The 20,713-nt window shown below is 48.6% G+C and overlaps 1 long non-coding RNA gene across 1 annotated transcript; it reads left to right on the forward strand.

The window, feature by feature from the left end:
• The first annotated feature begins 18,856 nt into the window (after positions 1 to 18,856).
• On the forward strand, positions 18,857 to 20,076 carry LOC137758251 (uncharacterized). Its single transcript, XR_011072894.1, has 3 exons — positions 18,857 to 18,970; positions 19,420 to 19,550; positions 19,991 to 20,076. It is a non-coding gene; the product is annotated as an uncharacterized lncRNA (long non-coding RNA).
• Positions 20,077 to 20,713: the final 637 nt, after the last annotated feature.

A 20,713-nucleotide genomic window follows, 5' to 3' on the forward strand; every position in this document is an offset into this window, starting at 1 on the left:
CCGTGAGGCAGGCAAGTCAGGGCAGGACTCTGGGCTGGAGACACAGGGAAGAGCTGATGTCCCAAGGCCATTGGAGGAACAGTTCCCTCTTTCTTCGGAACCTCATTTTTCTCTCCAGTCCTTCAGCTGATGGACGAGGCCCACCCACGCCACGGCATTGACAATCTCCTTTACCCAAAGTGGACCAATTTCAGTGTTCATCTCTTCTGAAAAATACCTTCCTGGCCACATCTGGAATAATGTTTGTGGTTGCCGGGGCCCCACGCAGTGCGCACATGAGATTAACCATCCCCGTGGCGATGATGACACTTTATTTTCTCCCTTGACCATTGTCACTACTATTCCAATTAAAATGGCAGCGCCATGAGGGCAGGGCATTTCCTTTTTTGCCAGTACTGAGCGTCCAGGGTCTGGTGCCTAGCATAGGCTAAATACAGGGCATTTTTGTGAACAGAAGCCGGGATTCCGGCTGTCATATTTAATGAGGAATTATAGTCTTATTATTGGGTAGGGGTGTGTGTGTGTGTGTGTGTGTGTGTGTGTGTGTGTGTGTCACGGTACGTCAAGGGCGGGAGTCGAACCCGCCACCCCAAGCCCCGAGGGGGTCTCCCCGGGTCCCGACTTCGGGCCGGTGCGGGTGGCCGGGGGCAGCCGAAGACGTGCGTGCGTGCGTGCGTGCGTGCGTGCGTAGGTGGAGCGGGCGAGTCCACGGGGTGGGCGGCGCGCGCGCGCCGCGAGTGAGTGGTTCAGCCCGGCCCCGGCTCATTGTGCTCGCCTCACGCCGGCCCGAGTTGGCGGCAGCGCTGGAGGTCCCGGGCCTGTGACCACAAAGAGGGAGCCGGGGGCCAGACGGGAGCGCGGCGGCGGCGGCGGCGGCGGCGGCGGTGGCTGAGGTCCAGGCCAGGCCCCCTCCCCTCAGCCTCCCGCCCGCCCGCCTGCCCGCCTGCCCGCCTGCCCCGCCCCCGCCGGCGGGCGTCCCGCCCCTCCCCCCAACCGCCAGACTAGCCTGGTGCGGGGGCCGCGCGCGAAGACATGGGGGAGAAGTTGGAGCCCAGGCTGGAGTCGTCCGTGGGGGCCGAGCCCGCCGTCTACCCGTGGCCGCTGCCGGTCTACGTGAGTGCCACCCGTCCCCTCTTCCCGGACCCCCGCCCCTCTTCCCCCACGGCGCGCGCTGAGCCCACCGAGAAACCGAGCGACTCGAGTCGCCAGACCCTCTTTGGAGCCCCCCTTCCCGCCCCGCCGTGGTTCTCCGCGGCCGTGTCCAGCCCCCGCGCGCAGGGTGGGCAGAGGGGAGCCGGGGCCGGCCGGGGGCGCAGACTCGGCCGCGGGGACCCCGCGCTTCCGAGGGGCGCCCGAGGCGGGCTGCCGTTGGCTCTGTAGGGCTGGGGACCCCGGTCCCCCCGGGCCTGGACTGCCGGCGGGCTTGCCCTTCCGTACTTCATGATCTGACATGTAGGGTTTCTTTTTCCTGGTAGTTTATTCTTAGCGCTGTCAACGTGCTTAGCTTTTTTATTTTTGAGGACACCCTTTCCTTCCTCTCTCCAGTTTTTTGTGTTTTTGTTTTGTGGTGTTTTAGTTAGGCATTTTGTCCCTCTGATCTTGAGTGGGTGGGCTGGCTGGACCCTTGGAGAGGAGGCGTTGTCTCCCCTAATTTGAGTGGGTGGGCTGGCAGGGCCCTTGGAACGGAGGCATTGTGTCCTGTAATTTTAGTGGGTGGGCTGGCTGGACCCTTGGAGAGGAGGCATCCTGTCCCCTGATCTTGAGTGGCCTTTGGCAAATGACACGCCGAACGGAAATTTACACAGGCGTCCGGTGATTCCAGAAATGCAGGGTGTCCGGGCAGGTGGGCGCCCGGCCTCTCGTCCCCCGTGGCGGCGTGGTGCGCGTGTTGTTGTCTCAGGGTTTACGCTTGGGCCCTGCAGCCCACCTTCGGGAGGGAAAGCGCAGCGGGCGCCCTTTCGTGCGCTCGGCTTGCGGGGGACCGGCCTGCAGGGGAGCCGGCGGGGAAGCCCGCGCGACCCGCCGCCCCTCGCGCGGGCTCCGTGTGTCTCAGTTTGTGGAAACTGTGTCGCGGCCGGGTGCGGGTCGGGACGCTGGGACCGCCTGGGAGCCGTTGTTGACTCCGGTCCCCGGTTCTCCGCAGTTCTCCGAGGTCGGAGGGTTTCCAGCCCGCCACTGCGCGCTGGCGCCTTCTATTTTTTGCTCTTCCTGTGGCCAGAGGCGCGGCTGAGTTGTGCACCCATCCCTCACTCTCCGTGTCCCTCTTCCTTTATTGTCTGGTTACTCGCTGGTTACTTTCCTCCCTCCCATTTTATCATTATCTGTGAGTTTTATTAACATGACGTTTACTCCCTCTTTTAAATTAATAATGAAGGAAACTGTGAAATGGTACTTTTATCTTTAATGGCTGATGCTGTAAAAGTGACAATTGCAATGCAAGCATCTTTCCCTCACTTGACTCCTGTCATGCATCTCAGTAGTGTCTCTGTGACAGGACTTGAAATGATAGCACCCACATCTCTTGCAGCTCATTCACACTGAAGGGATATAATCCTCGGTTTGCTATCACAGCCACTTGCCCAGCTCAGACTGTGATGTCACAAACCAAAGATGATTCTCCCTCAGCAGGAAGAAGCCGGAGAGATGAATCTCCCCCATGATGGACCATCAGCCTTATTCAAATTTGGTCACTTCATGAAGAAAAATTAACCATAATAAAGATCAAAGATACCGGCTAGTTGAAATACCCTGTTGAATTAAGCTTGAAAAACTTTTCCATGATACTGGAATGAAGGAAGTTCTTTCAAAATTCTAAGGAAAAATTTGAGAGTTATAATAATGCAGATATCAGTAAATATTTATGGAATTAAAAATATTATGTAGTGCTGGTCCCTTTAAATGTTAACACTTAAAAATAACTTCTAGGTATGTTTCTTATTTTCTATGCAAAATTATGTGGCTTGCTATTTCAGACAAAGATGACATATCAATCTGAAAAGAGTCGGCAAAGACACAAAGTGGATGTACTTTCTCTTGACCTATACACCTACTTTTATGTTCTCATGGTTTAAATAAAAAGTACAGCTTTTGGGTTATTTAAGAAGAGCAGAAGCTAAAAATACAGTACTAAATATCATTGCAAGGATTTGGTAGCCAAAACATTTGCTCCATTTCTAGGAAAGAATCCATTAAGACAAAATTATATTACTTTTATAATACTTTTTATATCATGTGCGCTTGAAAAACATTCTAAGTTACAGAAACAATTAGACAGTCATTGAGTACTCCCCAAGATGTTCAAAATCTCTTTAGTTGTTAAATCTATCAACACACAACACAAAAACTCTCATAAATAAACCACATCTTCAGGTATCCAACCAAATCTTCTAGCATAAAATTCCTTATCCGTTTGTACCCATGAGATGCTAAAGTTGAAGCAGTTTTCAACTTGAATCATTGATAAATGATGTGTTAAAAATTAGCTAATGTTTTTATTCTTTACTTTTTCACTTAAAATGAAGAAGAAAGTGTAGATTGGGCTAATTTGGAATAAATTGCTATAGAGTTGTTTTTGGAAAGCTGTTATTTAAATCTCAATAATCATTATTCAGAATGGGTTATTATAGAGGAATAGCTTGATTTAGATAGGAAAGAGAAATGAAGGTTCACTGGGACTGATGCTAACCAGGGCTAAAGGGGAGGTGGGTTTGCTCATCCATTGTCTTTAGAAGATAAATCATAGAAGCAATGTCCCTAACCTGGTGGGACCTGGGTCTCTTTGTACATTACAATGAGTAAATAAAATCCAGAAGACTTGAGGAATGTCATTTTATACCCCCTTCAGTTCTATCTATTGGAAGCAAATTGTTTGAGTATAATATTGTTAATCTCTTCTTTTTGCCTAAGTTAAACAATTCTTTGAGTTGAAATAGTTTTGTAACTTAAAAAATATATGCCTATTTTCAAAGCATGTCAGGTTACAAAATATAATGAGGAAAAAGATGAATTCTTAAGGGTTCAGGTCCATGTCAGTACAGTTAAAAAATACTTTTAGTGAGGGCTGGTGTACAAAGTATTTTGAAATTTTTAAATAAACATTTTTCTCTGCAACAAATTGATACACTACAGTATTACTGCTTGTATTTGAATTGCTGCTTTCCTTTACTGGAAAATGACGGGTGAATTTCTGTAATGAATTCCGACTTATGACATTTAAGGTTATTTATAGACTGTCTTGAAGAGAGTGATGGGATCATGTAATTTACTCTATTAATTAAAAGTTGAAAGAAGGAAAGAATTCAGTGAAATGGAAGAATTTCAAATTTGACTTATCAGGCAAGTACTGAATAATTACTTTAGATAGATTTCCCTATATTATCGGAAGATAATCTCCTATATCATCTCTTACCACCATCAGAAAACCACCCCCCAAAAGGGGGACCTCATTCATATTGAAAATAACTTCTTAACGTGCAGGCATTACAGTAGGGCATTCTAGACACTGGGGGAGGGAAAAACCATTGTATTTTTTTCTAACATTCATGTTCAACTTATTTCCAAAGTTCTTTAAAGTGTGGCATTCTTACAGGTGGACAATGTTGCTGAACAAGCGTTTGTTTCTTCCCTTTTCTTCCCCCAGGCTCAAAGATTTGGAAAGAGATAGTTAACAGAAAAGGTAAGGTAATCTCCACCTTAACAAAATATATGATCAAATGTGACCATTTGACAGATACTATGTAGTTCATAAAAACAAAATTAAGTGGAATTGGCTCTCTTTTCCCTAAAGTTGAGGATGACGCGGATGTTTCTGTCTAATGTGCTGTACTAATAGGCTATTATGGGTTAGCTTTTGGTAACTCATCGAGTTTCCCAGTCTGGGTTCCGTACCATCAAGTCTGGATTATAACTTGTCCTGGTCACACTGTTTTTCCAAATCAGTTTTGTTCTAGTACTCTATTATGTGTCTGTTTCACCTCTAATCTTTCCATTTGTCACCACTCTGGAGATGGTGTGTGATATGATCTTAACGGAAACATCAGGAACATGTCTTGTGAATATTTAGTTTTCTTTTTGGCCGACTCAGCATTGCCTGCCATTCAGTCATTGTTATGTGACCAGGCAGTGTAACTATTTGTGTATTAGTCCATTGGTTCCTACCTTGGGAATGTGGAGACTTGTAAACCTCTGTCCTTCCCTTAGGAATGCATGAAGGAGAAACGGAATCTCTTGCGTGAATTTCTGCAGACAGAAATAAAGAATCAGTTGTGTGACTTGAAAACCAAACTACATAGAGAAGAATTATCAGAGGTAAGTCGTCAGCATCCCGGCGGCTAGAAAACGTTTCCTCCCATGTAACTTGTCTGTGACCAGGGAGGCAGAATAATCCCACCTCTCCCTGTTCCCTGATAGTTATGAAGGAAGCGCCTGTGTTTCCTTATTCTCTCATGGCCCCTTGTTTACAGTCACTGCTACTTAAATGATCCTTTCCTGCTGTAGGAGGGCTACCTGGCTCAAGGCAGATCCCTTTTAAATAAAGATTTGTCCTTGGAGAACAGAGCTCATGCTTTCAGTTGGGAAGTGAACGGCTGTCTAGAAAACGGGAGCCAGACAAGTGGTGAGGAGCGCAGAGTGGAAATAGCAGAGAAAAACAAGTCCCCCAAACCTGTTTCCAAACTTTGCATGCCCAGGAGAAGCAAGTCCGATGGAGAAACAAACTGTAAGAGCGCTTGACTCGTTTGACCTCGTTGGAATCTGGTACCACCTAAGGGGAGGACAGACTTGGCGCCATAGGGTCTGTCTGTTCCCCCCCCCACACAACCCCTCCACCGGCAGTACTTGTTTTTTGTGTATCCTTTTTTTTGGTGGGGGGATGGCTGTGTTGCTCGGCTTGTACCATCTTAGTTCTCCAACCAGGGATCGAACCCCGGCCCTTGGCAGTGAGAGTGCCGAGTCTTAACCACTGGACCGCCGTGGAATTCCCTCTTGTGTATACGTCTAACTAGCTTAGATATATACTTTAAATTTTTGTCTTCAACCAAGTTATAGAGCATTAGATCCCCAAATGCGGTTGAATTTATGAGGTATAAGATAACAGGAGCTGCTGATATCTATGACTTGTAAGTTACATGCCTGTTTAAGCTAAACATTTATTCTTAGACTCCTTCCCCACTTGTAGTCAGAGTAACTCTTCTGGAATTTTTAAAAAAAGAGCATGGGACTTGAGCTCAGGTCAGGTGCTTGGCCACTTCATCTTTTGACGAAATAAACGGAGGCTCTGTTTCCTTGTGCGTCTCAGGGTTGGGCCCCTCATACAAGAGCTTGTGTTGAAATGGCCCAGCAGACTGGCAGGTGCTAATTTGATGAGTTTATCAAGATGGTGGTTGCTGAGAATAAGAAGAGAAGGTTACTTAATCCTCAGAACCTGGTCTCTGCACCAGCTTGGTAATGCTGAAGAACTGTACCTTGGCTGTGAACTCTTTATTCCTAGTGGCTTTTTTGTTTCTTTTTCTTTAAGCAGCTGAAGTCTCATCTAGCCCCAGGATTAGAAGGCAAACTGCCAGGCAGACCACCATCACATCTCATTTCACAAGGAGGTCAGTATATAATGAATGGACAGCCCCCATTTTAGGGGCCAACGGTTTTTGGTAAAACACATATAAATTAGTAGGATGTAACTTAGTAATTCTGACTTCCACATTGCTTCGGTTTTCCTTTTGATATTCTGTTATTAGACATTCATGAACAGCATTTCTGAAGATCTCATCCATTTTTACTCTTCACATAGGCAACTTCAAATGTACATGCACAGAATTACCAAGGATAGTAAAATGAACCCCTGTGTACCTATCACCCAGTGTCAACAGTTAACATCTCCTGGCTGTTGTTTCATCTATACCCCCACATGCTCCAAGTGAAAATTGTTCCAAATGGATTACAGCTCCATACCCACCCATCTCCTCCCAGTTGGATTACTTTGAAACAAATCGGACAGGTCATCTTATCCACACATACTGTATTTCTAGATGACAAGGTCTCTTTCTCTGACAAGTTTTTTATTCATATTTTGCCATAATTGCTAACATCTAGCAAACAGTCTTTTGAAGAAGACAAAACAGGCCTTATAAAGTGTAACAGTTCCTTACTAACAAATATATAGCAGTGTTCATTCTTCCCCTTGTGTAACAGAGTTTGGTTGATTTGCTCCTTAAGCCTTTCGAGTGATAGATTCCTTATCTTCTTGCCATTGATTTAAAGAAAATAGGTCTTTTTTTCTAATAGCGTCTAGGTCTGGCTGACTGCATCGTTTTGGTGGTTAATGTGTTCCCTTGCCTCCAGTTTTCTGTAAACTGGTAGTTAGGTCTAGAGTCTTGATCAGATTCCAGCTTTATTTTGTGAGACTTCATTGACAGCATGGGGCTGTCCATCAGAGGCATGTAATGTCTCTTCGGTGATTGTAGCAGCCATTGATCAAAGTCTAGATCCATTATTTCTTAAGGTTTGCAAAATGGTGGTATTCTAAACCTGTCATCCAAAGAAACATTAAGCTCGAAGCTTCTTTTAATGTCCTGGCAAAAAGGGCTTCTCAGAGGGAAGAGGGGACCATGCCCTGAATCTTTCCAAAGAGAGGGTACTCTTGGTAGGGAGGAATATGAGTTGTTTCGTGCCCACTGGAGGTCTAGGGTCTGGTGAGCTAACAGTTGGCTTTACTGTGTGTGTGTGTGTGACAGGCCTGCCAAACGGAAACCTGAGGAAGACCCTGAAAAAGCAAAATCGGATGATTCTGTCGATGAAGAAGAAAAAGACCAGGTAGGGCTCGCATTTAAGTTTCTTAACTCTGCCTTTTTTTGGTACACTTGCTGGTAATTGTGAATTTATACTTGGTCTGTCTATGGACCGTAAGTGACTGAGAGGGTGTTAGAACACACCCCTGGACCCAGGGCAGTACGAAGTGTATTATGGTTAGCCCCGAGGACTCAGCAGGCCCGTAACTTTGGTCTGTTCTCTCCTGTCTACCTTCCTACGTCTCCAGCTGTCAAGATTTGACAGTCGAACCAGCAGATGTGATGTGTTCAAAGCATTTGCTTCTGATGTCAGATAAGCTCCTTTCCCACATCGAATTTCTCTATAAAAGCAGAATTGTCGTGTTATTATGTGTATTGTAACAATGCTGCTTAGACTTTTTAGGTTAGAAAACTGGTGGCTTGCCAGAGACCTCCAATATAGAAAATGTCAGTCTCCAGCACTGTCTCATGTGACTTGAGGGGCAAACCTAGGTACTACCAGATGGTCACACGCTCTCTATTTCATTCCTGCCACAGGATTAGCTGTGTAAGTCGGGAAGTCTGTAGGTTTACAGGTGGGTAGTAAATGCCCTGTTACCTGCTAAAGATGAGTATCCGTGGTTTGCTCTAAGGCAGGGTTTCTCAACCAAGGCATTGACTTTTGGGGCCAGATAAACCTTTGCTGTGGTGTGTGAGTCCTGTGCATCGTAGAGTGTTTAGCAAGGTCCCGACCTCTTACTCACTAGGTGCCCGTAACATTCCCTCTCTCTCCTCCCAGTCGTGACAGCCAAAATCACCTTCAGACTTCCCCAGATGTCCCCTGGGGGGCACAGTTGCACTCAGTGAGAAGCAGTGGACTCAAGGCTACCAATATCTTTGAGGTAGACTTGACGTCCTGTTGTGAAAGACATACTCATTCTCCTGTTTTTATTTTGGAAATTAGATGCCACTGTTCATGATCGTTATTCAGATGTCTGTCATTAAGCTTCGTCAGACTACCCACTCACAGGTGGGACACTGAGACAGAGGGAAACAGCTTGTCCAAGTCACATGGCCACATCCCTTGCCTCCTAAGAAAACGTGTCACAAGTGAAAGCAAGCTGGCTCTCGTAATATTGACAAGTCTTTTTCTTTAAACAAATGTGCCAGTTTTAGAGTTGTTCTTTGCCCTCTAACCTTTTGGAGGGCTTACATAGCCTTCAAGCTTCTAAAGAAACGAACTGGGGCACTCTTTCCCAAGCAGGAAGCAGTTTCACTGGCAGTGTGTGAGAGGCCTTGGGGACTTGGAGGATGAACACTTGTCGAAACGGGGTGTATCCCGATATGCTAGAGTAAGGCTCGGTGCACCACACCGGTGTTATCAGGTGGTGTTGGTAAAATAAGTAGTACTACAGAGAGAATCTTACTTTAGTCAATTTCAAGTTTTTGAGATCTCACTATGTTTTTTAAAACAGGTGTTAAATACATGCATTTGGTAAAACAGTACAAAAGGCTGTTTGGTACATAGCAGCCAAAGAAAAACAATGTGGCTATTCCGTGCTGAGCTATGCTGTGAGCATTATCAAGTAAATACTGGATTCTGAGGCCTTTGTTCAGGAACAAAAAAGAATATAAAATATGTCATTACCACAACTAAGGAGCTGGCCTGTGGCAACTAAGACCCGGCACAATTAACTAACTAACTGACTATTTCTTTCTTTTTTTTTTTTTTTCTTTATGACAAAAGACTTAAAAATGACCACGGTTAAAGATTTGATGAAAGTTCATAATAATGCAGTTGACAAGAAAGTTAGTTATTTCTGAGATATACATTTTAAAGTAATAACTAGGATTATTACATATAACATTATACCAGAACATATAAGATTTTTAGCAATTTCATGTAATGTCTGAAACATTTCTATTAACATATTTCCATACATATTTCCATACACATACAAATATAAGATTTTTAGAAATTTCATGTAATGTCTGAAACATTTATATTAACATATTTCCATACAAATAACCCAATGAAAGTTTAGTATTAGTTGTTTTGTTTGTTTGTTTATACTGCAGGTTCTTATTAGGCATCAATTTTATACACATCAGTGTATACATGTCAATCCCAATCGCCCAATTCAGCACCCCACCATCCCCACCCCACCGCAGTTTTCCCCCCTTGGTGTCCATATGTCCATTCTCTACATCTGTGTCTCAACTTCTGCCCTGCAAACTGGCTCATCTGTACCATTTTTCTAGGTTCCACATACATGCATTAATATACGATATTTGTTTTTCTCTTTCTGACTTACTTCACTCTGTATGACAGTCTCTAGATCCATCCACGTCTCAACAAATGACTCAATTTCGTTCCTTTTTATGGCTGAGTAATATTCCATTGTATATATGTACCACAACTTCTTTATCCATTCGTCTGTCGATGGGCATTTAGGTTGCTTCCATGACCTGGCTATTGTAAATAGTGCTGCAATGAACATTCGGGTGCATGTGTCTTTTTGAATTACGGTTTTCTCTGGGTATATGCCCAGTAGTGGGATTGCTGGGTCATATGGTAATTCTATTTTTAGTTTTTTAAGGAACCTCCATATTGTTCTCCATAGTAGCTGTATCAATTTACATTCCCACCAACAGTGCAAGAGGGTTCCCTTTTCTCCACACCCTCTCCAGCATTTGTTGTTTGTAGATTTTCTGATGATGCCCATTCTAACAGGAGTGAGGTGATACCTCCTTGTAGTTTTGATTTGCATTTCTCTAATAATTAGTGATGTTGAGCATCTTTTCATGTGCTTCGTGGCCGTCTGTATGTCTTCTTTGGAGAAATGTCTGGTTAGGTCTTCTGCCCATTTTTGGATTGGGGTGTTTGTTTCTTTAATATTGAGCTGAATGAGCTGTTTATATATTTTGGAGATTAATCCTTTGTCCGTTGATTCATTTGCAAATATTTTCTCCCATTCTGAGGGTTGTCTTTTCGTCTTGTTTATGGTTTCCTTTGCTGTGCAAAAGCTTTGCAGTTTCGTTAGGTCCCACTTGTTTATTTTTGTTTTTATTTCCATTACTCTAGGAGGTGGATCAAAAAAGGTCTTGCTGTGATTTATGTCAGAGAGTGTTCTTCCTATGTTTTCCTCTAAGAGTTTTATAGTGTCCACTCTTATATTTAGGTCTCTAATCCATTTTGAGTTTATTTTTGTGTATGGTGTTAGGGAGTATTCTAATTTCATTCTTTTACATGTAGCTGTCCAGTTTTCCCAGCACCACTTATTGAAGAGACTGTCTTTTCTCCATTGTATATCTTCGCCTCCTTTGTCGTAGATTAGTTGACCATAGGTGCGTGGGTTAATCTCTGGGCTTTCTATCTTGTTCCATTGATCTATGTTTCTGTTTTTGTGCCAGTACCATATTGTCTTGATTACTGTAGCTTTGTAGTATAGTCTGAAGTCAGGGAGTCTGATTCCTCCAGCTCCATGTTTTTCCCTCAAGACTGCTTTGGCTATTCGGGGTCTTTTGTGTCTCCATACAAATTTTAAGAGGATTTGTTCTAGCTCCGTAAACAATGCCATTGGTAATTTGATGGGGATTGCATTGAATCTGTAGATTGCTTTGGGTAGTATACTCATTTTCACAATGTTGATTCTTCCAATCCAAGAACATGGTATATCTCTCCATCTGTTGGTATCATCTTTAATTTCTTTCATCAGTGTCTTATAGTTTTCTGCATACAGGTCTTTTGTCTCCCTAGGTCGGTTTATTCCTAGGTATTTTATTCTTTTTGTTGCAATGGTAAATGGGAGTGTTTCCTTAATTTCTCTTTCAGATTTTTCATCATTAGTGTATAGGAATGCAAGAGATTTCTGTGCATTAATTTTGTATCCTGCAACTTTACCATATTCATTGATTAGCTCTAGCAGTTTTCTGGTGGCAGCTTTAGGATTCTCTATGTATAGTATCATGTCATCCGCAACCAGTGACAGTTTTACTTCTTCTTTTCCAATTTGTAGTCCTTTTATTTCTTTTTCTTCTCTGATTGCCGTGGCTAGGACTTCCAGAACTATGTTGAATAATAGTGGTGAGAGTGGACATCCTTGTCTCGTTCCTGATCTTAGAGGAAATGCTTTCAGTTTTTCACCATTGAGAATGATGTTTGCTGTGGGTTTGTCATATATGGCCTTTATTATGTTGAGGTAGGTTCCCTCTATGCCCACTTTCTGGAGAGTTTTTATCAGAAATGGGTGTTGAATTTTGTCAAAAGCTTTTTCTGCATCTATTGAGATGATCATATGGTTTTTATTCTTCAATTTGGTAATATGGTGTATCACATTGATTGATTTGCGTATGTTGAAGAATCCTTGCATCCCTGGGATAAATCCCACTTGATCGTGGTGTATGATCCTTTTAATGTGTGGTTGGATTCTGTTTGCTAGTATTTTGTTGAGGATTTTTGCATCTATATTCATCAGTGATATTGGTCTGTAATTTTCTTTTTTTGTAGTGTCTTTGTCTGGTTTTGGTATCAGGGTGATGGTGGCCTCACAGAATGAGTTTGGGAGTGTTCCTTCCTCTGCAATTTTTTGGAAGAGTTTGAGAAGGATGGGTGTTAGCTCTTCTCTAAATGTTTGATAGAATTCACCTGTGAAGCCATCTGGTCCTGGACTTTTGTTTGTTGGAAGATTTTTAATCACAGTTTCCATTTCATGACTTGTGATTGGTCTGTTCCTATTTTCTGTTTCTTCCTGGTTCAGTCTTGGAAGGTTATACCTTTCTAAGAATTTGTCGATTTCTTCCAGGTTGTCCATTTTATTGGCATAAAGTTGCTTGTAGTAGTCTCTTAGGATGCTTTGTATTTCTGCGGTGTCTGTTGTAACTTCTCCTTTTTCATTTCTGATTTTATTGATTTGAGTCCTCTCCCTCTTTTTCTTGATGAGTCTGGCTAATGGCTTATCCATTTTGTTTATCTTCTCAAAGAACCAACTTTTAGTTTTATTGATCTTTGCTATTGTTGTCTTTGTTTCTATTTCGTTTATTTCTGCTCTGATCTTTAAGATTTCTTTCCTTCTGCTAACTTTGGGTTTTGTTTGTTCTTCTTTCTCTAGTTTCTTTAGGTGTAAGGTTAGATTGTTTACTTGAGATTTTTCTTGTTTCTTTAGGTAGGCTTGCATAGCTATAAACTTCCCTCTTAGAACTGCTTTTGCTGCATCCCATAGGTTTTGGGTCGTCGTGTTTTCATTGTCATTTGTCTCTAGGTATTTTTTTGTTTCCTCTTTGATTTCTTCAGTGATCTCTTGGTTATTTAGTAACGTATTGTTTAGCCTCCATGTGTTTGTCTTTTTTACGTTTTTTTCCCTGTAATTCATTTCTAATCTCATAGCGTTGTGGTCAGAAAAGATGCTTGATATGATTTCAATTTTCTTAAATTTACTGAGGCTTGATTTGTGACCCAAGATGTGATCTATCCTGGAGAACGTTCCGTGCGCACTTGAGAAGAACGTGTAATCTGCTGTTTTTGGGTGGAATGTCCTATATATATCAATTAAATCTATCTGGTCTATTGTGTCATTTAAAGCTTCTGTTTCCTTATTTATTTTCATTTTGGATGATCTGTCCATTGGTGTAAGTGAGGTGTTAAAGTCCCCCACTATTACTGTGTTACTGTCGATTTCCTCTTTTATAGCTGTTAGCAGTTGCCTTATGTATTGAGGTGCTCCTATGTTGGGTGCATATATATTTATAATTGTTATATCTTCTTCTTGGATTGATCCCTGGATCATTATGTAGTGTCCTTCCTTGTCTCTTGTAACATTCTTTATTTTAAAGTCTATTTTATCTGATACGAGTATAGCTACTCCAGCTTTCTTTTGATTTCCATTTGCATGGAATATCTTTTTCCATCCCCTTACTTTCAGTCTGTATGTGTCCCTAGGTCTAAAGTGGGTCTCTTGTAGACAGCATATATATGGGTCTTGTTTTTGTATCCATTCAGCCAGTCTATGTCTTTTGGTTGGGGCATTTAATCCATTCACGTTTAAGGTAATTATCGATATGTATGTTCCTATGACCATTTTCTTAATTGTTTTGGGTTTGTTTTTGTAGGTCCTTTTCTTCTCTTGTGTTTCCCACTTAGAGAAGTTCCTTTAGCATTTGTTGTAGAGCTGGTTTGGTGGTGCTGAATTCTCTTAGCTTTTGCTTGTCTGTAAAGCTTTTGATTTCTCCATCAAAGCTAAATGAGATCCTTGCTGGGTAGAGTAATCTTGGTGGTAGGTTCTTCCCTTTCATCACTTTAAGTATGTCATGCCACTCCCTTCTGGCTTGCAGAGTTTCTGCTGAGAAATCAGCTGTTAACCTTATGGGAGTTCCCTTGTATGTTATTTGTCGTTTTTCCCTTGCTGCTTTCAATAATTTTTCTTGGTCTTTAATTTTTGCCACTTTGATTACTATGTGTCTCGGCGTGTTTCTCCTTGGGTTTATTCTGTATGGGACTCTCTGCGCTTCCTGGACTTGGGTGGCTATTTCCTTTCCCATGTTAGGGAAGTTTTCGACTATAATCTCTTCAAATATTTTCTCTGGTCCTTTCTCTCTCTCTTCTCCTTCTGGGACCCCTATAATGCGAATGTTGTTGGGTTTAATGTTGTCCCAGAGGTCTCTTAGGCTGTCTTCATTTCGTTTCATTCTTTTTTCTTTAGTCTGTTCCGCAGCAGTGAATTCCACCATTCTGTCTTCCAGGTCACTTATCCGTTCTTCTGCCTCAGTTATTCTGCTATTGATTCCTTCTAGTGTAGTTTTCATTTCGGTTATTGTATTGGTCATCTCTGTTTGTTTGTTCTTTAATTCTTCTAGGTCTTTGTTAACCATTTCTTGCATCTTCTCAATCTTTGCCTCCATTCTTATTCCGAGGTCCTGGATCGTCTTCACTATCATTATTCTGAATTCTTTTTCTGGAAGGTTGCCTATCTCCACTTCATTTAGTTGTTTTTCTGGGGTTTTTTCTTGTTCCTTCATCTGGTACATGGCCCTCTGCCTTTTCATCTTCTCTATCTTTCTGTCACTGTGGTTTTTGGTCCACAGGCTGCAGGATTGTAGTTTCTCTTGCTTCTGCTGTCTGCCCTCTGGTGGTTGAGGCTATCTAAGAGGCTTGATGGGAGGCTCTGGTCCTGACTATTTCTTAAAATCTCATTGATAGGTATTTAATATGATTTTTAAATATTTATTTATTTATTTAATTTATTTATTTTTGGCTGCGTTGGGTCTTCCTTGCTGCGTGTGTGCTTTCTCCAGTTGCGGTGAGCGGGGGCTACTCTTCGTTGCGGTGCGTGGGCTTCTCATTGCGGTGGCTTCTCTTGTTGCGGAGCACGGGCTCTAGGCGCGCGGGCTTCAGTAGTTGGGGCACGAGGACTCAGTAGTTGTGGCTTTTGGGCTCTAGAGCGCAGGCTCAGTAGTTGTGGCGCACGGGCTTCATTGCTCCGCGGCGTGTGGGAACTTCCCGGACCAGGGCTTGAACCCTTGTCCCCTGCATTGGCAGGCGGATTCTTAACCACTGCGCCAGCAGGGAAGCCCAGGCTCCAGCCTTTTTAAAAATGTGTTCCTTCCACCTTCGTGGAGCCGGCGTAGGGGATGGGGAGGAGTGAGAACCCGATTGGCAGGGGTCCGGTCGCAACCCCGGAAGGGGACGGGGGACGATCTAAGAGGTGGCACCGGGCCACAGTCGACCCCCAGTGACAGCTAACAGCTGCAGTGCTGCCCCTTCCTGCCCCAGGACCTGAGCTCAGGTCCCGGGGCGGCTGGAGAAACGCACTGTTTTTTGGTGAGGTGCTCTTACTTACTGTGTGGAGCTGCTCCGGCTGCCCCGGCGACCACACCCCTGCAGGGCCCTGTGCCCGTCCTCCCTGCCCCCTGCCCAGGGCTCGGAGAACAGCAGTCTCTGTGGGGCAACCCGCTTCCAAGCCCTTCAGTGACCACGGAGGACTGGGAACGGGCTGGGCTACCGGGGAGCCTGGGCATCCAACACCTGAGCTCAGCCCTGGGGGCTCACGTGAGGGCAGGGGCTGGGGGTTGCGGGCGGTGAGCGGAGGGGCCTCCAGCCGGCATCAGCCTGGGCCCTGGACCCGGGGAAAGGCCTCACCCTCTCAGTCCTGACCTGCCGCTCAGGAACCCTGTGGCCCACCAGCCCGAGGCTTGTGTCGCCCGCCATGGACTGCCCGGCACACGGCTGGGGTGCCAACGCCACACCTGGATTTTGCACGGGGACCACCTGGGGGCTCGGTGCACAGGAAGACGAGCAGCCCCCAGGCCCCGACACGCCCCTTCCATATCCATCGAGAGGTGCCTGATGGAAGGCCGGCTGTGCTCCTTTTCAAGCCCCAGGGAATTCACACGAACAGCCCTCCCGGCCACGGGGTGCCTGCCCACCGGCTCTGGGCCTGCGACCAGCCCAGAACACAGAAGGCACCGAAGTGGGTGCAGGGAGCTGAGCCGGGGCTGCAGAAGGGCAGACACCACAGCCTGGTCCACAACCGACTGCCCTAGGGCGGGTGAGAACGGGCGGGCAGGCTGAGGGGAGGACAGAGCGTGGCACCGCCTGCCCGCCTGGGCCACGGGGAGAAGGTCGGGGCGCCGCCCGCGCGCTCGCTCCGCTGCCTGGCGTCCTTTGTGGGGGCGAAGGGCCGGAGGCAGGGCTCCCGAGGAGCTCAAAGGCCCGGGAAGGACACACGGGACGGTCCAGAGCCACCCTACCGCTCCAGTGGTGCAGCACCCTCTCTGAATTCCTACTGCCACCAAAACACATCCCTAAGGCCTTTGGGAAGAATCGCTAGGACCCAGGAAGGCAGCCCCCTGCTGTGGTCCAGACTTCAGCAGCTGCCGATGATCAGAGGGAGCCAGCCGGCCGGCCTTGAGCAGGAGGACAGGACACGGGGACAGGGACAGCCACAGCCGGGCTTCCCACAGCTGTGCCCACCGCCAGAACCAGCTCCAGCCAATCACAGCCCCCGAGATGCCAAACAGTGACGGGCGAGAGGCTGGCAGGAAACTGACACCCCCTCACTGGAGAGCCTGCCCGGCCGGGGTGCGGGGCACCATCCCCGTCTGAACTCACCCCACAGCTCAGCCATCTCCCAGTGACCCAGACGCGTCACCACGGCCCCAGGGCTGATCCCCGACCAAGGTCAGAACTCCCCCCAGTGTGACGGCCCCCATGCCACTCCTGTGGTGGAAGGGACGGCAGGCAGAGACCAGGAGTAGAGTCTTTTTATTAACGGCTGCGTTTTCAAAGAACCGTTTTGTTACCAGGAAAGCTCCCCAGGAAGGGATTGCATTAGTGCAACAAGGGGGAGCCTTGATGCCAGGCTCTCCAGACACTTCCAGGTGGAGACTTTTGGCCTAGGCCGGCCGCCGGGGACTCAGGGGCTGGGAGGACACGCGGCCCCTCCCCCGCCCCGACGGGGCGCTAAGGCACCCGGCCCGCCTGGGTGGGCAAAACCCCGTGCCTTCAGCAGGCCGGCGGCTTGCAGCCCTCAACCTGCAGCCCTTTGCTCAGGAGGAAGGCGTCCTGCGTGGGGTCACAACCCAGGAAGAGCTTCACCATGCCCTTGGCATCCTCGGAGCCCCCTGGCCTCAGAATGCAGCTTCTGTAGTCCATGGCAACCTGACGAGAGGGGGTGGGGCTGCAGGAGGGTGGAGCACCCCCTTCACTGAGGGTGTGGGTGTGGCCACCTCTGCTGTGACTCAAGAAAGGGCAGGGGAGCAGGGGGTCCAGGGCAGGGCCCTCAGAGCCTGGCAGGCCCAGGCGGGCGGCACAAGCATCTAGGCCCAGGCCAAGGACCTCCGTGTTGGTCTGCATGGCAGGCTGGCCTCTCACCTTGCCACTCAGGACGCCCTCCCGCTTGAAACGTGTGTGGAACGTGTCCGCGGAGTACACCTCGCTGCACAGGTAGCCATAGGACTGGGCGTCGTAGATTCCTGCCAGGCGGCCGAAGGTCGCAAGCAGGTGGGTCCCTGGGACACACGCGGAGAAGCTCCTGCCCGGCCCCCTGGCCGCTCCGTGCCCCTTCCCCAGAGAGGGGGCCTCAAAGCAGCCCTGTCTGAGTCCCCTGCCACTAGAGGGAGTATTGGCCCAACACTTCTAGAAAACGGGGACCTTGCGGGCAACTCAGTGGAGGGACACAAATAAATTTTTGCCGACTTTCTGCTGAAGCTCACGAGGGTTCACCCCGAAGCCTCTTACAAGGTCAGCTGCCCGAGGCTCCGAGGGATGAGTCAGGGCTCACCTTCCAGCACGGGGAGGGCGCGGGTTCAAGCGCTCACGAGGGAGTGAACTGCGTCTCCGCACCGACACGCACGGGCAAACCTCGTCGACGCGTTCCGTCCGGGGTATGAAGCCCTCTCCTGCCTCTTCCAGGCTCTCCAGAAAGCACGTGCAGATACGCCCACCCCACCCTCGGACTCCGCGGGCCACAGCTGGAGGGACCAGCCCAGGAACCGAGGCAGGAAGAGGCCAGAGGTCAGCGGGCCTCGGCCAGAGCCCGTCAGTCGGTCCCCCTTCACACACCACCAGAGGATCCTCTTGACCTGGGCAGTAGCCGCCAAGCGACCGCTAAGGTGGGCCCGGCGTGCACTTGGCTACCTGGCGTGGCTGGGACCCCGAGGACCTCCTGGCAGAGGCGGGCATTCTCCTGGGCCGGGTCCGCGGGCGTCTGCGTGTGCAGGGCCTTGTCCACCTTGGCCAGGACGATCTGGCGCAGGTTGAAGAGGCCTGGAGGGCGGGAGGAAGGAGACGGGGGGCTGGCACTGTGTGCAGGCCGCGCTTTCCAGCCGGGCGGTCCGGGAGCCCCTTTCCTTTCCCTCGGCCCGACCGCACCGGGGTTGGCCAGCCGGGACTTGATGAGTTGGCCAGCAGCTCTGGGGGACGGCGCTGCCCGTGCCCCACCGAGACTGGCAGCAACGCCAGGGCTTCACAGGGCGCGGCGCTCCCGGCCCCAGAGCCTTCCCTCTGGTTCTCATCACCGGCTGTCGCCAGAGTCGCAGGTAACGTGCCTTTCTTGTCGTTTGTCTTTTTTTCGGCCCTCAGCCACGCAAAGGTGTGAAGCCCTGACACTCGCTGCCACGTGGAGGCACCCTGAGAACACGATGCTCAGCGAGACAAGTCAGACACAGAAGGGCACACAGGGTGTGACCCCACTGAGGGGGAACATCCAGAACAGGTAGATCCACAGAGTCAGAGTGGGTTCCTGGTTGTTAGGGGCAGGGGGCGGGGAGGGAATGATAACTAAGGGCGTGAGGGACATTTTTGGGGTGAGGGAAATGTTCCAAAACAGGGCAGTAGTGACGGCTGCACAGCTCAGTAAAGTGTCCCCACGCGCTCCGGTGCAGCCTGTGAGAGCATCGCTCTCAGGACGAAGGGCTGACCGCAGGAAGACTGAAGGAGCACTGGGTCCTGGGCCCAGACGCTCAGCTGGGGACACCCCCGCCCCCCCGGTGGGGAAGTCCCTGGGACTTGCTGAGCCTCCACCGAGACTGGCAGCAGCCCCAGGGCCTCACAGGGCGCGGCGCTCCCGGCCCCAGAGCCTTCCCTCTGGTTCTCATCACCGGCTGTCGCCAGAGTCGCAGGTAACGTGCCTTTCTTGTCGTTTGTCTTTTTTCCGGCCCTCAGCCACGCAAAGGTGTGAAGCCCTGACACTCGCTGCCACGTGGATGCACCCTGAGAACACGATGCTCAGCGAGACAAGTCAGACACAGAAGGGCACACGGTGTGACCCCACTGAGGGGGAACATCCAGAACAGGTAGATCCACAGAGTCAGAGTGGGTTCCTGGTTGTCAGGGGCAGGGGAGGGGAGGGAATGATAACTAAAGGCGTGAGGGACATTTTTGGGGTGAGGGAAATGTTCCAAAATAGGGCAGTAGTGACGGCTGCACAGCTCAGTAAAGTGTCCCCACGCGCTCCGGTGCAGCCTGTGAGAGCATCGCTCTCAGGACGAAGGGCTGACCGCAGGAAGACTGAAGGAGCACTGGGTCCTGGGCCCAGACGCTCAGCTGGGGACACCCCCGCCCCCCCGGTGGGGAAGTCCCTGGGACTTGCTGAGCCTCCACCGAGACTGGCAGCAGCCCCAGGGCCTCACAGGGCACAGCGCTCCCGGCCCCAGAGCCTACCCTCTGGTTCTCATCACCGCCTGTCACCAGACTTGCATGCAACGTTCCTTTCTTTTCTTTTGTCTTTTTAAAGGCAACTCTTGAATACACGTATTTAACATGCAGGGAACCAGTCCTGACTCCTTGATCTGCGGCTTCCAGGCTCCAGAGTCTCGAGGACATCCACTTCCATTTTTTTACACGCCCTGTGCGTGGGGTTTGATGATGGAAACTGACACCGAGGGCGTCACCACGTGCGGGGTGACATCAGCGGAAGAATCCCGTGGCGAGGGCCTGCCTGAGAACCACGGGAGAGCCCGGGCCCTCCCCGCCCCCTGCCTGCAGCCCCGCGCCCGCACCCACCTGGGAGTGGAGCTGGTGCATCGCTTGCCAGAACTCATGGAAGTAGGTCTCCAGCTCATCATGCTGCAACAGGGAGGGCGGGTTGGGCGTAGACTTGGTGAAGTTGGCCACCATGGCCGCGATGGCAATCTGGCGCCTCCCATCCTGCTGCAGGCAGCCCGGCTGCAGGCCAAAGCAGGCCATGTGCCCAGACTTCCCTTCCCTGGGGAGGGACGCGGGTGAGGCCCCGCTTCCACAGAGGAGCCCTGGCCCACGGCCGACAGGTTCCCCCACGCATGCACCGAGGGTAGAGGTCCAGGTAGAACTTGCCGATGGATGACCTTGTCCGCGGCCGCGTCCCGGACCGTGTAGAGCCTCACATCTCCGTGACACACGTTGGCACCCTCCTCCAGGTCGAAGGTCAGCCCCAGCAGCTCCTGGGAGATGCCCAGCCACCCGCGCGTGACCACCTGCA

This window comes from Eschrichtius robustus, unplaced genomic scaffold (genome assembly GCF_028021215.1).
Source record: "Eschrichtius robustus isolate mEscRob2 unplaced genomic scaffold, mEscRob2.pri scaffold_795, whole genome shotgun sequence".
In the NCBI taxonomy this organism is placed as follows: Eukaryota; Metazoa; Chordata; class Mammalia; order Artiodactyla; family Eschrichtiidae; genus Eschrichtius; species Eschrichtius robustus.